Source organism: Chenopodium album, chromosome 5 (assembly GCF_948465745.1).
Source record: "Chenopodium album chromosome 5, dcCheAlbu1.1, whole genome shotgun sequence".
Classification (NCBI taxonomy): Eukaryota; Viridiplantae; Streptophyta; class Magnoliopsida; order Caryophyllales; family Amaranthaceae; genus Chenopodium; species Chenopodium album.
Window position 1 is genome coordinate 4,646,757 of NC_137838.1, and position 12,060 is coordinate 4,658,816.

A 12,060-nucleotide genomic window follows, 5' to 3' on the forward strand; every position below is an offset into this window, starting at 1 on the left:
GTGGTGGTGGATGAGGCTGTAACGTTGTTGGACTACTTGCTCTTGATCTTGGGGCTATGTCAAACACATACGTGGTTCGACGGCTTTGGGTATTGTTGCTATTTCTTCTTAGGCAGCAACAACAACAAGCATAACATAGAAAGACAGCAAATATGGCAATTGCTGGAATAATTGCAAGATTAACCATGGGTTTAATTAATGTTTTTGGCTAGAAAAATGAGAAGTTGGGAGTAGGGTATTGTAGTGCATGAGATCCTAATTCTTTGGCGGAAGTAATTTAATTACCAAAAGTTGGATTAAAGTTGATCAACTTGGATTATATATATTGGTCTTATTTTAATTAATGATCTCCTCAAGACTTGGTATTCAATTTAGGTTTTAATAATATTCCCACCTGGACTATGATCATTTTATTAGATTTTTAGGAAAATACAATACTTTAATTTATATATTATGAAGATATTTCCTTACATGTAACTATACTTTTTACCCCATTGTATTGGAGAAATTAAAAAGTGAACATTATTCCTATGTCATTGTAACCCAGGCCACTTAATCTGCTTTTAGAATATAGAAGACATCCATTGATTGATCATAAGCATTCAAAAAATACTCCCTCCATCCCTTTATTTTTGTCCCATTGCCATTTGTTGGGTACGGTCAAACTTTGAAAATTTTGACCTTAATTTACCGTTAATCTATAAAAGATAATATAATCTTGAGTGGTTATAATCCTGAGTGGTCTTGTTAGATTCGTCTCATTGTATAAAAAATAATATAATCTTGAGTGGTACAATAGGTAGGTAAAAGAAGTCATTTGTAGTTTATAGGATCAATTTATGTTGGGTTCGTATCCGAGTGAGGAGCTATACGTGTCACTTTCAAGTTTATTGTAAATCAAAGACTTAACATAATGTGAATTCTATATCAAATTCAATCATATTCATTTTTTTAAGTAGGGTCAATTTTGGCTTATGTCAACTTCTTATCATCTGATTTTGCAAGCAAGGCAGGGGCTTGGGTTGGCAGTAAGGCTCTTTGGCCTAGCCCTAGGCCTTATTGTAACCTTATTAACTCAAAGTTAGGCCTACGTTTTTCTTCATGTAAGCCAAATTAAATGATAAAATGCACAAACTAAAGAAAACCATCCAATATATATATGTACAATTTCAATTACACTCCATAATTCAATGTTAATTAACTTGTACATTGTAGTTGTATCATTACACCAAATAGGCAAACATTACATTGCTTAGTACATAGTACAACATCATTCAAGACTTAAGTAGCATATGTATGACTATGATGAGGTGGATGCGTTCTACAAACAGGACACGTGGCATTCAATTTAAGCCATTCAACCAAACAATCACGATGAAATCGATGTATACACTCCGGTAGAATCTTCAATACATCGTTGGGAACATACTCCGATAAGCAAATGGAACACGTGTTATCATCTTGATGGTTCATCGACGACCCACCCTCTCCAACCACCACCGTTGGATACGAATCAATAGTCTCTTGGTCAAGTCCCTTGTCTTCAATCTGTTGGCTTTCGATATGGGCCTGGACTTGGGCTTCGGGCATGGCAAACGATATTTGAACTTGGACTCTTCTGTTCCGGCAAGTCCAACATAGACTTGAAAGAAGAAGTATGGCACCAAAAATTGTAACAAGTATGGTAATAACATCGGCCATAATTAATTAAATTGGTAGAAATATGATTATTAATCGTATTTCTTCAATGAGATTAGAAAGAAAATGTTTGTCTTGCCTTTGAATTTTTTTACAGAAGAGCTTCGAATACTCATTAATTATCATGGTTTGTTTATTAGCCTATGGTAATATTTATTTCTAAAATTAGTAAGTACCCATTAGAATACTAATTGTTTTGATGAAGAAGTCAATTTGATTAGATCAGTTCATGGGTCAACTCTTGCCAAATTGCACATACTTGTATAAAGGTTCAACGACTTCAATCTATACTGGTTCGGAATTTATCTGTATCATTTTCATTCCTAATAATGTTATGACCATATTTTTGTAAGAATCAATAATGAAAGTGTTAGAATATGCCTTAAAACGTCCCACAAAAACGATAGTTACTCTTCACTATTGATTATTATATGGTCACAGTAATACGTTAAAATCCATCAAAAAAACATACTTTTACTTTCCATCTATATGCGGTCGTTTGAAATATGATTACCATATTATTTTAATGAAAAATAATATAATCGGTTCATTTTTCACATTGTAACATGGACACAATTATTCTTTTAATTAATACCTACAGTCAAAAAATTTTTGAAAATTTTAATCCAACATAAAATAAATATTTTTCGAGAAACTATAAAGTAATAATAATAATAATTACATAAATGAAACTAAATATTTGATAAATAAAAACATTGAATTATTGATAATACTATTTAATACTAAAATAAAGTAATATAATCTATTACATGGATAAAAATATGTAAATTATAAAATATATAATCATAAAAATATTATTTTTTTAAAAAAATCATTAAAATATTATGATAGTCATATTTCAAACGAATCCTATAAACATTTCCGTTGATAATTGATAAGTGAACAAACAAAAATTGAAAGAGGCTTTGTAAATTCAAGATCTAGTCAATTATCACGTTTAGATTAGCAAAAGAGGTTTCGTGGTGTAGTTGGTTATCACGTCAGTCTAACACACTGAAGGTCCCCAGTTCGAGCCTGGGCGAAGCCATTTTTTTCTATTTCTAAGAAAATTGTAATATTAAATTTAATATTGTTAATTTCAGTAATTGAACACAGATGGTTTCGTGGTGTAGTTGGTTATCACGTCAGTCTAACACACTGAAGGTCCCCAGTTCGAGCCTGGGCGAAGCCATTATAGTTTTTTTTTTCTCATCGCGAAGCCAATTACTCATGTAGTGTGATGGTTCGGTATTGATAGAATGAAGCGCGTTCAGTGTTCACTACAAGAGGAGCTTGAGTGAGGGGGTGATCTTTCAATAAAAGTTGCGAGTTTATAGTAAGACCGAATACTTCCATTGAGTTGTTTCTTCATGGTGAAGAAGTTGGAGTGAACAAGAAGACGCATTACGCGGTATAGGGAAGGAGCAGCCTTGTTAGGGTGGATACAAAGTGAGTTGGCTAGTTCACTAAAAGTCATAGGGTTGCCATTTTTGTGGATGGAATCTGGAATGCCTAGTTGAATTGCACATTTTAAGGCCATGGAATTTAGGAAAGATGATTCCATATGCGAGCTTGTGCATCTAGTAGTTCTTTGGCTTGCATCTTGGCTATAGTACTTGGTTCTGTCTAATTTAATTTCATCCATTGGTTGTGTATTTATAAAGTTGTGATATGATTCTAGCTAATTGATCATATTGTACTTAATTAGATCTTTCTTTAAGTACCTTACCTAATTTTGTTTTAGAAAAACAAATAAAACCAACCTTTGTTAATCGCCGGAATCGTGTTTGTCTGGTATGGTTTTAGTTTTGTGTAATTAAAGGAAGCCTTTGTTTAGTTTTCTGCTTTCCTTTGGTTGCGGGATTCTCGTCTGTTTAGTATGGTTTTAGTTTTGTGTTATTAAAGGAAGCCTAGTTATTTAGTTTTTTTCAGTCTTTATGGCTAGCTTTGAGGAACTTAGGGGTATGTTGTGTATTTCCCATGTTGAAGAGAAGGATGTCTCTTCTCATGAGTTAGAATTTTCAGTTGGGCAGTTGGAAAATTCTTTTGGGATTCTCAATTTTGTTAAGAAATTAAAGGACGAGGGAAACATGCTCTACAAGCAAAATCATATGGGGTCTGCTATTGTAAAATACTCTCTTGCTCTTAAATTGTTGTCTTTTGCTTCAGTCTGTAATGAAGAGGATAAATTGATGTTTTCGGTCACTGCTGTGTCCCTTAAATTGAACTTGGCTGCTTGCTTCATCAAGGTCAAAGATTATGATAGAAATGGTCAATTATGTTCAGCGGTTTTGTGTTTTGATACTACTAATGTGAAAGCTTACTATCGAAGGGCAATTGCTGCGTTAGGGCTCAATAAACCAACCTTAGCTTTCATGGACCTTGCACAAGCCTTTAAAATAGATCCCAAAAATAGTGAGTCCCAGCAAAAATTTAAGGAGGTGATATCCTTATTGGGTTGGTCTCCGGATTTTGTTGATGAGGCACTAGCAGTAACAAGGAAAGATGAGAAGTTTAGAGATTATGTCTGTTGTGGGAAAGAAGATAATAGTAGGAAGTTAGGGAAAAAAGGGAAAAGGAAGGAAGGAGATGATCGTGAAGATGGTCATGTTCGTAGGTGTTCAGGTGTGAAAGACGACACCAAAATGGAAAAGGACGTTAGTGGCAATTCTTTGGATTTGGAGGATAAAGTCAACCCTACCAACCAAGATCTTAGGCCCAACGTTATTGAAACTATTGTGTTTTGAAGGGCACTTCAAAAACAAAAAACCCAAATATGACAGGGTCAAGTTTTCGGTTCTCAAGCCGAAAGCGAAATGATTCCTATTTGCGTCTCACTCCAACAATGAATGGAGCGATTTCCAAGGGGCGAACAGTACAATACTTTTGTTCTCGCCAAAAGAATTTCATTACCATCCGAGTAGCCAATCCTTTAAAAAGGATGGATAGTGGTGAAACTCAAAATGTTTCTCCACCAATGGAGTTTAGTCACCCCCCTGTGAAAGGGCACATAGGTGTGAAACAACTCCAGATTTGATGCAAGAAGATCCATCCACAGGTATGGCAAGTCCCGAGTCATCGTGTGAAGCTAGGTCGATACTCCTACCAGTTTCACCTGTTTCTTCCCCTCTGCAGACTCTCGTTCACCCAAGCTCTTCCTCCTCTGAAATATTGTTGGGTTTTGTCTCGTCTTCCCGTCCCAGGTTTAGAAGGAAATATGCCTATTTGCAAAATAGGTCTCCAGCATGTTTTACTAACTCTTTGTTTTGCAGGTTAAGCGGCTCTAAACGAATAGCATCATGTCCCACCGAGTATACTTGGTTTCCTAAACGTAAGAAGTCATTTGGTCCAACCCCCAATGTTCTATCGTGTAATTCTGCTTTCTTTACTTAGTTTAGGTTGTAATCATGCTTTTCATTAATAGTACTCTTTGTCAAAAAAAAAAAAAAAAAAAAAAAAACCTTTGTTAATCATAAATGAGTTAGAATTCTTTTGGATGTGTCATGCACAAAGCTTTCAATTTGGGTAAACGGGTCGGGTTTGGGTTGGGTAAGAGTAGATCGGGTCGATTCAGATTAATTCCATAACTTATATATGCGGGTCGGGTTTGGGTTGGGTCATGCTTGAGTCAGGTCACGTCGGGTCATACTTCTAATCGAGTTTGGGTTGGGTTATAACAGGTTGGGTTACATTCGAGTCGGGTGAACAATAGATCGGGTTTAATTCGGATTTTCACGGGTTAAGGTAATTCTCGGGTTCGAGTCGGGTTTAGTTCAAGTAAATAATTTGCGGGTTAGAATAAGGTTGGGTCATTCTCGGGTTTGAGTCGAGTTCGGTTCAAGTCAATAACTTGCGGATTATAATTAGGTCGGGTCATTTTCAAGTCGGGTCATTCTCGGGTTCAAATCGGGTTCGATTCAAGTCACTAATTTGCGGGTTATAATCAGGTTGGGTCATTTCCAAGCAGGGTCCTTCTTAAATTCAAGTCGGGTTATGTTCAAGTCAATAATTTACAGGTTACAATCAGGTCGGGTCATTTCCAAGTCAGGTCATATTCGGGTTCAACTAACTATTAATAGATAATTATCATTTTTATCAAGCTAATTATTTCCTTTGACTATAATATATATGGAAATATACTAGGGAACTATAGTCTATAATTTAGCAAGATAATTATCTCCTTTGACCATACAACAAATATATATTATATTTAACTCTTAAATTTGAGGATGATGCACCTTTCTTTTGTTGGCCTGGACCGACTTGGTCTCCCAAGACAAAATTCTTTGATCAACAATAATAAGGTGGTATAAATTGCATTTAAGGTGATTTGAAATCATGTCAGGAACAATTTGGGTTGAATTTATGTCGGGTAAATAACAAGTCGTGTTAATTTCGAGTCGAGTTAGTAACAGATCGGGTTGAATTTTTGGGTTGTGTAAGTAATAGGTATGGTAAAATTTGGGTCGGGTCAATAACAAGTCGGGTTGAATCTCGGTTAGGTCAATAACAAGTCGGGTTGATTTTGGGTCGGGTTTGTAATAGATTGGGTTAAATTTGGGTCGGATAAGAAACGGGTCGGGTTGAATTCAGGTCAGGTTAGTAACAAGTCGGGTTAAATTCGGGTTTTGACGGTTTAAAATGGGTTTTGGTCTTTTTCGGTTCAAGTCGGGTTCGGTGCAAGTTAATTAAATTAGCCGTTGTAAACCAGTAAATCGGTGCAAGTTGTAAACCGGTAATTATCCGTTTAAAAGCAAAATGAATGGTTCCACACACCCAATTGGACTCCTGGAAGGTATTAGGAACCATGGTAAACATTTCGGCAATTTTTATTTCCGGGTGAAAAAAAGTCAAAAAATTCCAAAATTGAAGGCTAATATCCACGTTTTTTAAGAAATTTTGGAGGTTTCGGGGACCGGTGTAGAAAAGTGTTAATATTTTAGGGGATACATCTCAGAGTCATATAATGCCGTTTGGAACCATATATGATCATTTTATGTTGTCATAAATGTAAATAATAGGCTTGAGTTAATGAAATCCTTGCAAGCTGTAAACCGGTAATTAAATTGGCCGTTTAATTGCAAATTCGATGGTCCCACCAACCAAATTGGACTCTCGGAGGGTATTAGAGACCATGCTAAACATTTCGGCAATTTTTATTTCCGGGCGAAAAAGTCAAAAAATTCCAAAATTGAAGACTTAATATCCACGCTTTTTGAAAAATTTTAGAGGTTGTGGGGACTAGTGTCGAAAAGGCTTGAAGTTTTAGGGGGATACATCTCGGGGTCATATAATGCTGTTTGTAATCATATGTGATCATTATTTGTTGTCATAAAAGTTTGTGGTAAGCTTGAGTTAATGAAATCGATGCAAGTTGTAAACCGGTAAATTGGTCAATTAAAGGCAATTTGGATGGTTCCACCCACCCAATGGGACTCCCGAACGGTATTAGGGACCATGGTAAACATTTCGGCAATTTTTATTTCCGGGCAAAAAAAGTAAAAAATTTCAAAATTGAAGGCTAATATCCACGCTTTTTGAGAAATTTTGGAGGATTCAAGGCCCGGTGTCAAAAATTCTTGAAGTTCTAGGGGATACATCTCGGGGTCATTTAATGCCGTTTGGAAACATATATGATCATTATTTGTTGTCATAAATGTTCGTAGTAGGCTTGAGTAAATGAAATCGGTACAAGTTATAAACTAGTAAATAGGCCGTTTAAAGGCAAATTGAATGGTTCCACCCATCCAATTGGACTCCCGGAGGGTATTAGGGACCATGGTATACATTTCGGCAATTGTTATTTCCGGACGAAAAAAAGTCTAAAAATTCCAAAACTAAAGGCTAATATCCACGTTTTTTAAGAAAATTTGGAGGTTTCGGTGCCCGGTATCGAAAAACGATTAGGAATGGTTTTAGCATTCCTAATGCGATTAGGAATGGTTTTAGGGGAGGGCCTAATATAGATTTAGCATTCCTAATGCGATTAGGAATGGTTTTAGTCTTCTAGATTCTTCTAGAAGGTTTTTTTCATTCCTAATTCAATTAACATTGATAAATTGACTTTTGTTGACTTTTTAGAGTTTTAATCAGAATAAAAGAATGGTTTTGAGGAAAATACAATTTTATCCTCCTGTACGGTTTATTTTTATCTGATTTTAGAAAACGCGTTAGACAGTTAATCAGTGCCAAACGCCAGTTCTTAGCGCCTGGCGCTAACCTTGGTTTTGCGCGTCAGAACTCTGTTTCGATTTCCTATCTTTTTGGCTGATTTTCTCTTTAAATAGCCTTCTAAAAACTCCGTTTTGATTCATCAGTTTTCACCAATTCTCACCTATTCTCATCAAGAATCTCTTGATTACTCTCTCTCTCTCTTTTCTAAACCTACTTTTTTTCATACAAAATTCCGCATTCACAAGACCTAGAGACACCTAGCCAAATTCGAAGTTGCCTTCGCCCTAGACGTGAAAGGTTTTAATTTATGAGGGTTTGGTCCCAAATCTCTTTTTTAATTATTTAATTTAATTGTTTTAATTATTATTTTCCTTGAAGTTACTAACGCGTGTATTTTGTTATTAGAAAGAGGTACGAGGCATCCAAGTAAGTATTTTAATGGTTTTTATTGATGTTATTATGTAGAAATCATGCTTAGATTGTTATTTTGATTCCTAGTATCATGTCTAGGGTAACTTTAATATCCAGTATGATTAAAAGTATGATGCTTCCTATGTTCTTCCTAATATTTATGATTGTTAGTATCATGTTAGGGCTAAATACACTACGTGAAAAAATGACTTTGGCACCGGTTCAAACCCGGCCTAAGGCACCGGTTTGAACCAGTGCCAAAGTGGGGGGTGCCAAAAAGGGGTTTAAAAAGGCACCGGTTCAAACCGGTGCCAAAACTTGAAATTGGCACCGGTTAACCGGTGCCAAAAAGTACCCAAAAAAAATTAATTCACCACTTTTGGCACCGGTTAACCGGTGCCAAAAGTGCAAATTTTTTTTAAAAAAAAAAATTAAATAAACTATAATTAAATGAGAATACAAAATATAAATAGAACATCACAATCAATATAATCAAATCTGTTCAATAAATATATAATCAAAAAAAAATTCCAGTATAGATTAATAAAAAAAATTACAACATATAAATCAAAATAAAAAAATTACAACATAAATAAAAAAAAATTACAATATAAATCAAAATAAAAATTTACACTTCACAATAAAAAAAATACACATCTAAATCAATATACTTGCTTCTTGATTCTTCAATTTAAGATCTAAATTCATGTACCTGCACCAATTAAAACAACCAAAATAAATCGATTAAAATGGTTTAATTAAGCTGCGAAAAAAATTCCAAAACAAAATTCCAGAAAATAGAAAAATAAAAAAGAAAATGAGTTGAAAAGGAAAAAAAAACCCAGTTAAAAAAGAATTAAACCCACAAAATAAATTAAATTAAATTCGATTTAAAAAAACCAAAAAATAAATAAAATTAAATTCGATTGAAAAAACCCAAAAAATAAATATAACAACATTCGAATAAACCCAGAAAAAAATTAGAAATCGAAAAAAAATTAAAATCAAACAAAAATCCAGAAAACAAAAAAAATTATAATCGAAAAAAAAAATCAAAATCTGAAAAAAAAAATCAAAATCGAAATTGATTAAAAATTTGATTAAAACAAACTTGAAAAAAAAAATAAAATAAACCCAGAGATTGAAAAAAAAAATGAAAATCGAAAAAACCTAAAAATCACGAAAATGAAACCCCAAAACCGCATGCAACTTGAAAAACAAAATCAAAATCGAAATTGAAATTGAAATCGAAAAACAAAATCAAAATCGAAAACAACACAATCAAAATTGAAATCGAAAAACAAAACCCAGAAATAGGAAAAAAAAATCGAAAAACGAAAATAAAACATCGGAATTACTTGAAAATCGAAAAAAAATATGAATATCACGAAAATAAAACCCCAAAACCGCATGCAACTTGAAAAACAAAATCAAAATCGAAATTGAAATTGAAATCGAAAAACATCAAAGTCGAAAACAACATCAAAATCGAAAAACGAAAATAAAACCCCAAAACCGCGGTTTTTGGTCTTCGATTTGTTGTTGTCTTCCATTTCTTTTTCGTCTTCGAGTGATAGAAAGGAGGAGGAGTTTCAGAAATACATAGAAATGAAGAAGATCGATGGTGAATTGGCCTGAGCAAGAAGGAAAGAGGAGGAGAGGAGGAGAGGAGAGAGAAAGAGGCGGAGGAGAGGAGAGGAGAGGAGAGAGAGAATAGGCGCATTATTTAGGGTTTGGGGGAATATAAATGGGCGGGTTTTTTTTTTTTAATAATTAAAAACCGGTTCAGTTAGGCACCGGTTTGGTTAGGCACCGGTTCAAACCGGTGCCCTTTTTTTATTTTTGGCACCGGTTTGAGCTGAACCGGTGCCATTTCTCTTTGTTCAAAAACTTGCTCATTTTTAGGCCGGTTTTTGGCACCGGTTTGGCCTGAAACGGTGCCATTAGGGGGTTGCCTATTTGTATTTTTCTACTAGTGATATTTGATCTTTGATGTTTATTGACATGCTAGGGTTTGTTATTAATCTTGTTAGTATCATGCCTAGGATCTTGCTATTATGCTTTATCATGATTATTGTTATAATTATTATTTTGATTATTTATTATGTTGCTATATATTTATTGTTATTGCTTGATCACACCTTTTATGCATGTTTAAAGGGAATTGGTACTTGTAATCACGCTTAATAAGATAATTAATAATCTTGTTTAGGGTTAATATGATTATAATTCAAGTGATCACCAATAATAGATTTGTTTGTGCATTAATATTCAACCAACATAGATAAACAGGTTTAGGGTAAACCTATTGATTGCATGTTAGTCAGAAAGCGCCCATGAATACGATCAGAATAAAGTAGAGGCTTATTATTAGGGCAGGTTCAATCTCTTTTATGTTGGATTTGTACCTTCATCCCCGAACTACCAGTCATGGTTCCAGACCTATTGGAGTTGACGATCTCCTGGATCTTTAAGGGGTGTAACCTTCACCCTGTGAACGGTTTACAAGTTCCTAAAACTTGTTGGCGACTCTTTTGCTCTATCTTCTTTCCCTTTGGACGCCACCATACTTAAGTGTATGATCACAGTGGGGTTCAAGCTAGGGGTAATGCTTGAAATATTCCCTACAGAAACCATATATGATCATTATATATTGTCATAAATGTTCGTGGTAGGTTTGAGTTAATGAAATCGGTGCAAGTTGTAAATCGGTAAATTGGTCGTTTAAAGGAAAATTGGATGGTTCCACCCACCCAATTGGACTCCCGGAGCGTATTAGGGACCATTGTAAACATTTCGGCAATTTTTATTTCCCGGCGACAAAAATTTTAAAAATTCCAAAATTGAAGTCCATATCCACGATTTTTGAGAAATTTTGGAGGTTTTAGGACCCAGTGTCGAAAAGTCTTGAAATTTTAGGGAATACATATCGGGGTCATATAATGTCATTTGGAACCATATATCATCATTATTTGTTGTCATAAATGTACATGGTAGGCTTGAGTGAAAGATCGGTGCAAGTTGTAAACCAGTAAATCGGATGTTTAAAGGCGAATTGGATGGTTCCACCCATCCAGGTGTACTCCGGAAGGATGTTAGGGACCATTGTAAACATTAGGGAAATTTTTATTTCTGGGCGAATAAAAGTAAAAAACTTCCAAAATTAAAGTCTAATATCCAAGCGTTTTGCGAAATTTTTTGATGTTTCAGGCCCGGTGTCGAAAAGTATTGAAATTCTAGGGAATACATCTCGGGGTTATATTATGTCATTTGGAACCATATATGATCATTATATGTTGTCATAAATGTTCGTGGTAGGCTTGAGTTAATGAAATCAGTGCAAATTGTAAACTTGGTAAATTGGCCGTTTAAAGGCAAATTGGATAATCCCACCCACCCAATTGGATGTCCGGAGGGTATTAGAAACTATGGTAAACATTTCGGAAATTTATTAGTTTAGGGCGAAAATAATATCCACGCTTTTTGAGTAATTTTGAAGGTTTCGGGGCCCTGTGTCGAAAAGCCTTAAGAATTAAGAGATACATTTCGGGTTCATAAAATTCCGTTTGGAACCGAATATGATCATTATATGTTGTCATAAATGTTTGTGGTAGGTTTGAATTAATGAAATCGGTGCAAAGTTGTAAACCGGTAAATTGACCCTTTAAAGGCAAATTGGATGGTTCCACCCATCTAATTGGCCTACCGATTGGTATTATGGACCATGGTAAACAATTCGACAAATTTTATTTCCAGGCCAAAAAAAAGTTAAAAAAT

The 12,060-nt window shown here is 34.6% G+C and overlaps 1 long non-coding RNA gene and 2 other non-coding genes across 3 annotated transcripts; 2 read left to right on the top strand and 1 right to left on the bottom strand.

The window, feature by feature from the left end:
• Positions 1-2,672: 2,672 nt before the first annotated feature.
• On the top strand, positions 2,673-2,746 carry TRNAV-AAC (transfer RNA valine (anticodon AAC)). Its single transcript has one exon. It is a non-coding gene; the product is annotated as a tRNA-Val (tRNA).
• Positions 2,747-2,816: 70 nt separating this feature from the next.
• TRNAV-AAC (transfer RNA valine (anticodon AAC)) lies at positions 2,817-2,890 on the top strand. The gene has a single exon. It is a non-coding gene; the product is annotated as a tRNA-Val (tRNA).
• Positions 2,891-8,772: 5,882 nt separating this feature from the next.
• On the bottom strand, positions 8,773-10,141 carry LOC145630137 (uncharacterized). The gene is made up of 2 exons (XR_014112014.1): positions 9,792-10,141; positions 8,773-8,995 (listed from the first exon to the last, which is right to left on the bottom strand). It is a non-coding gene; the product is annotated as an uncharacterized LOC145630137 (long non-coding RNA).
• Between the last annotated feature and the right edge of the window lie 1,919 nt (positions 10,142-12,060).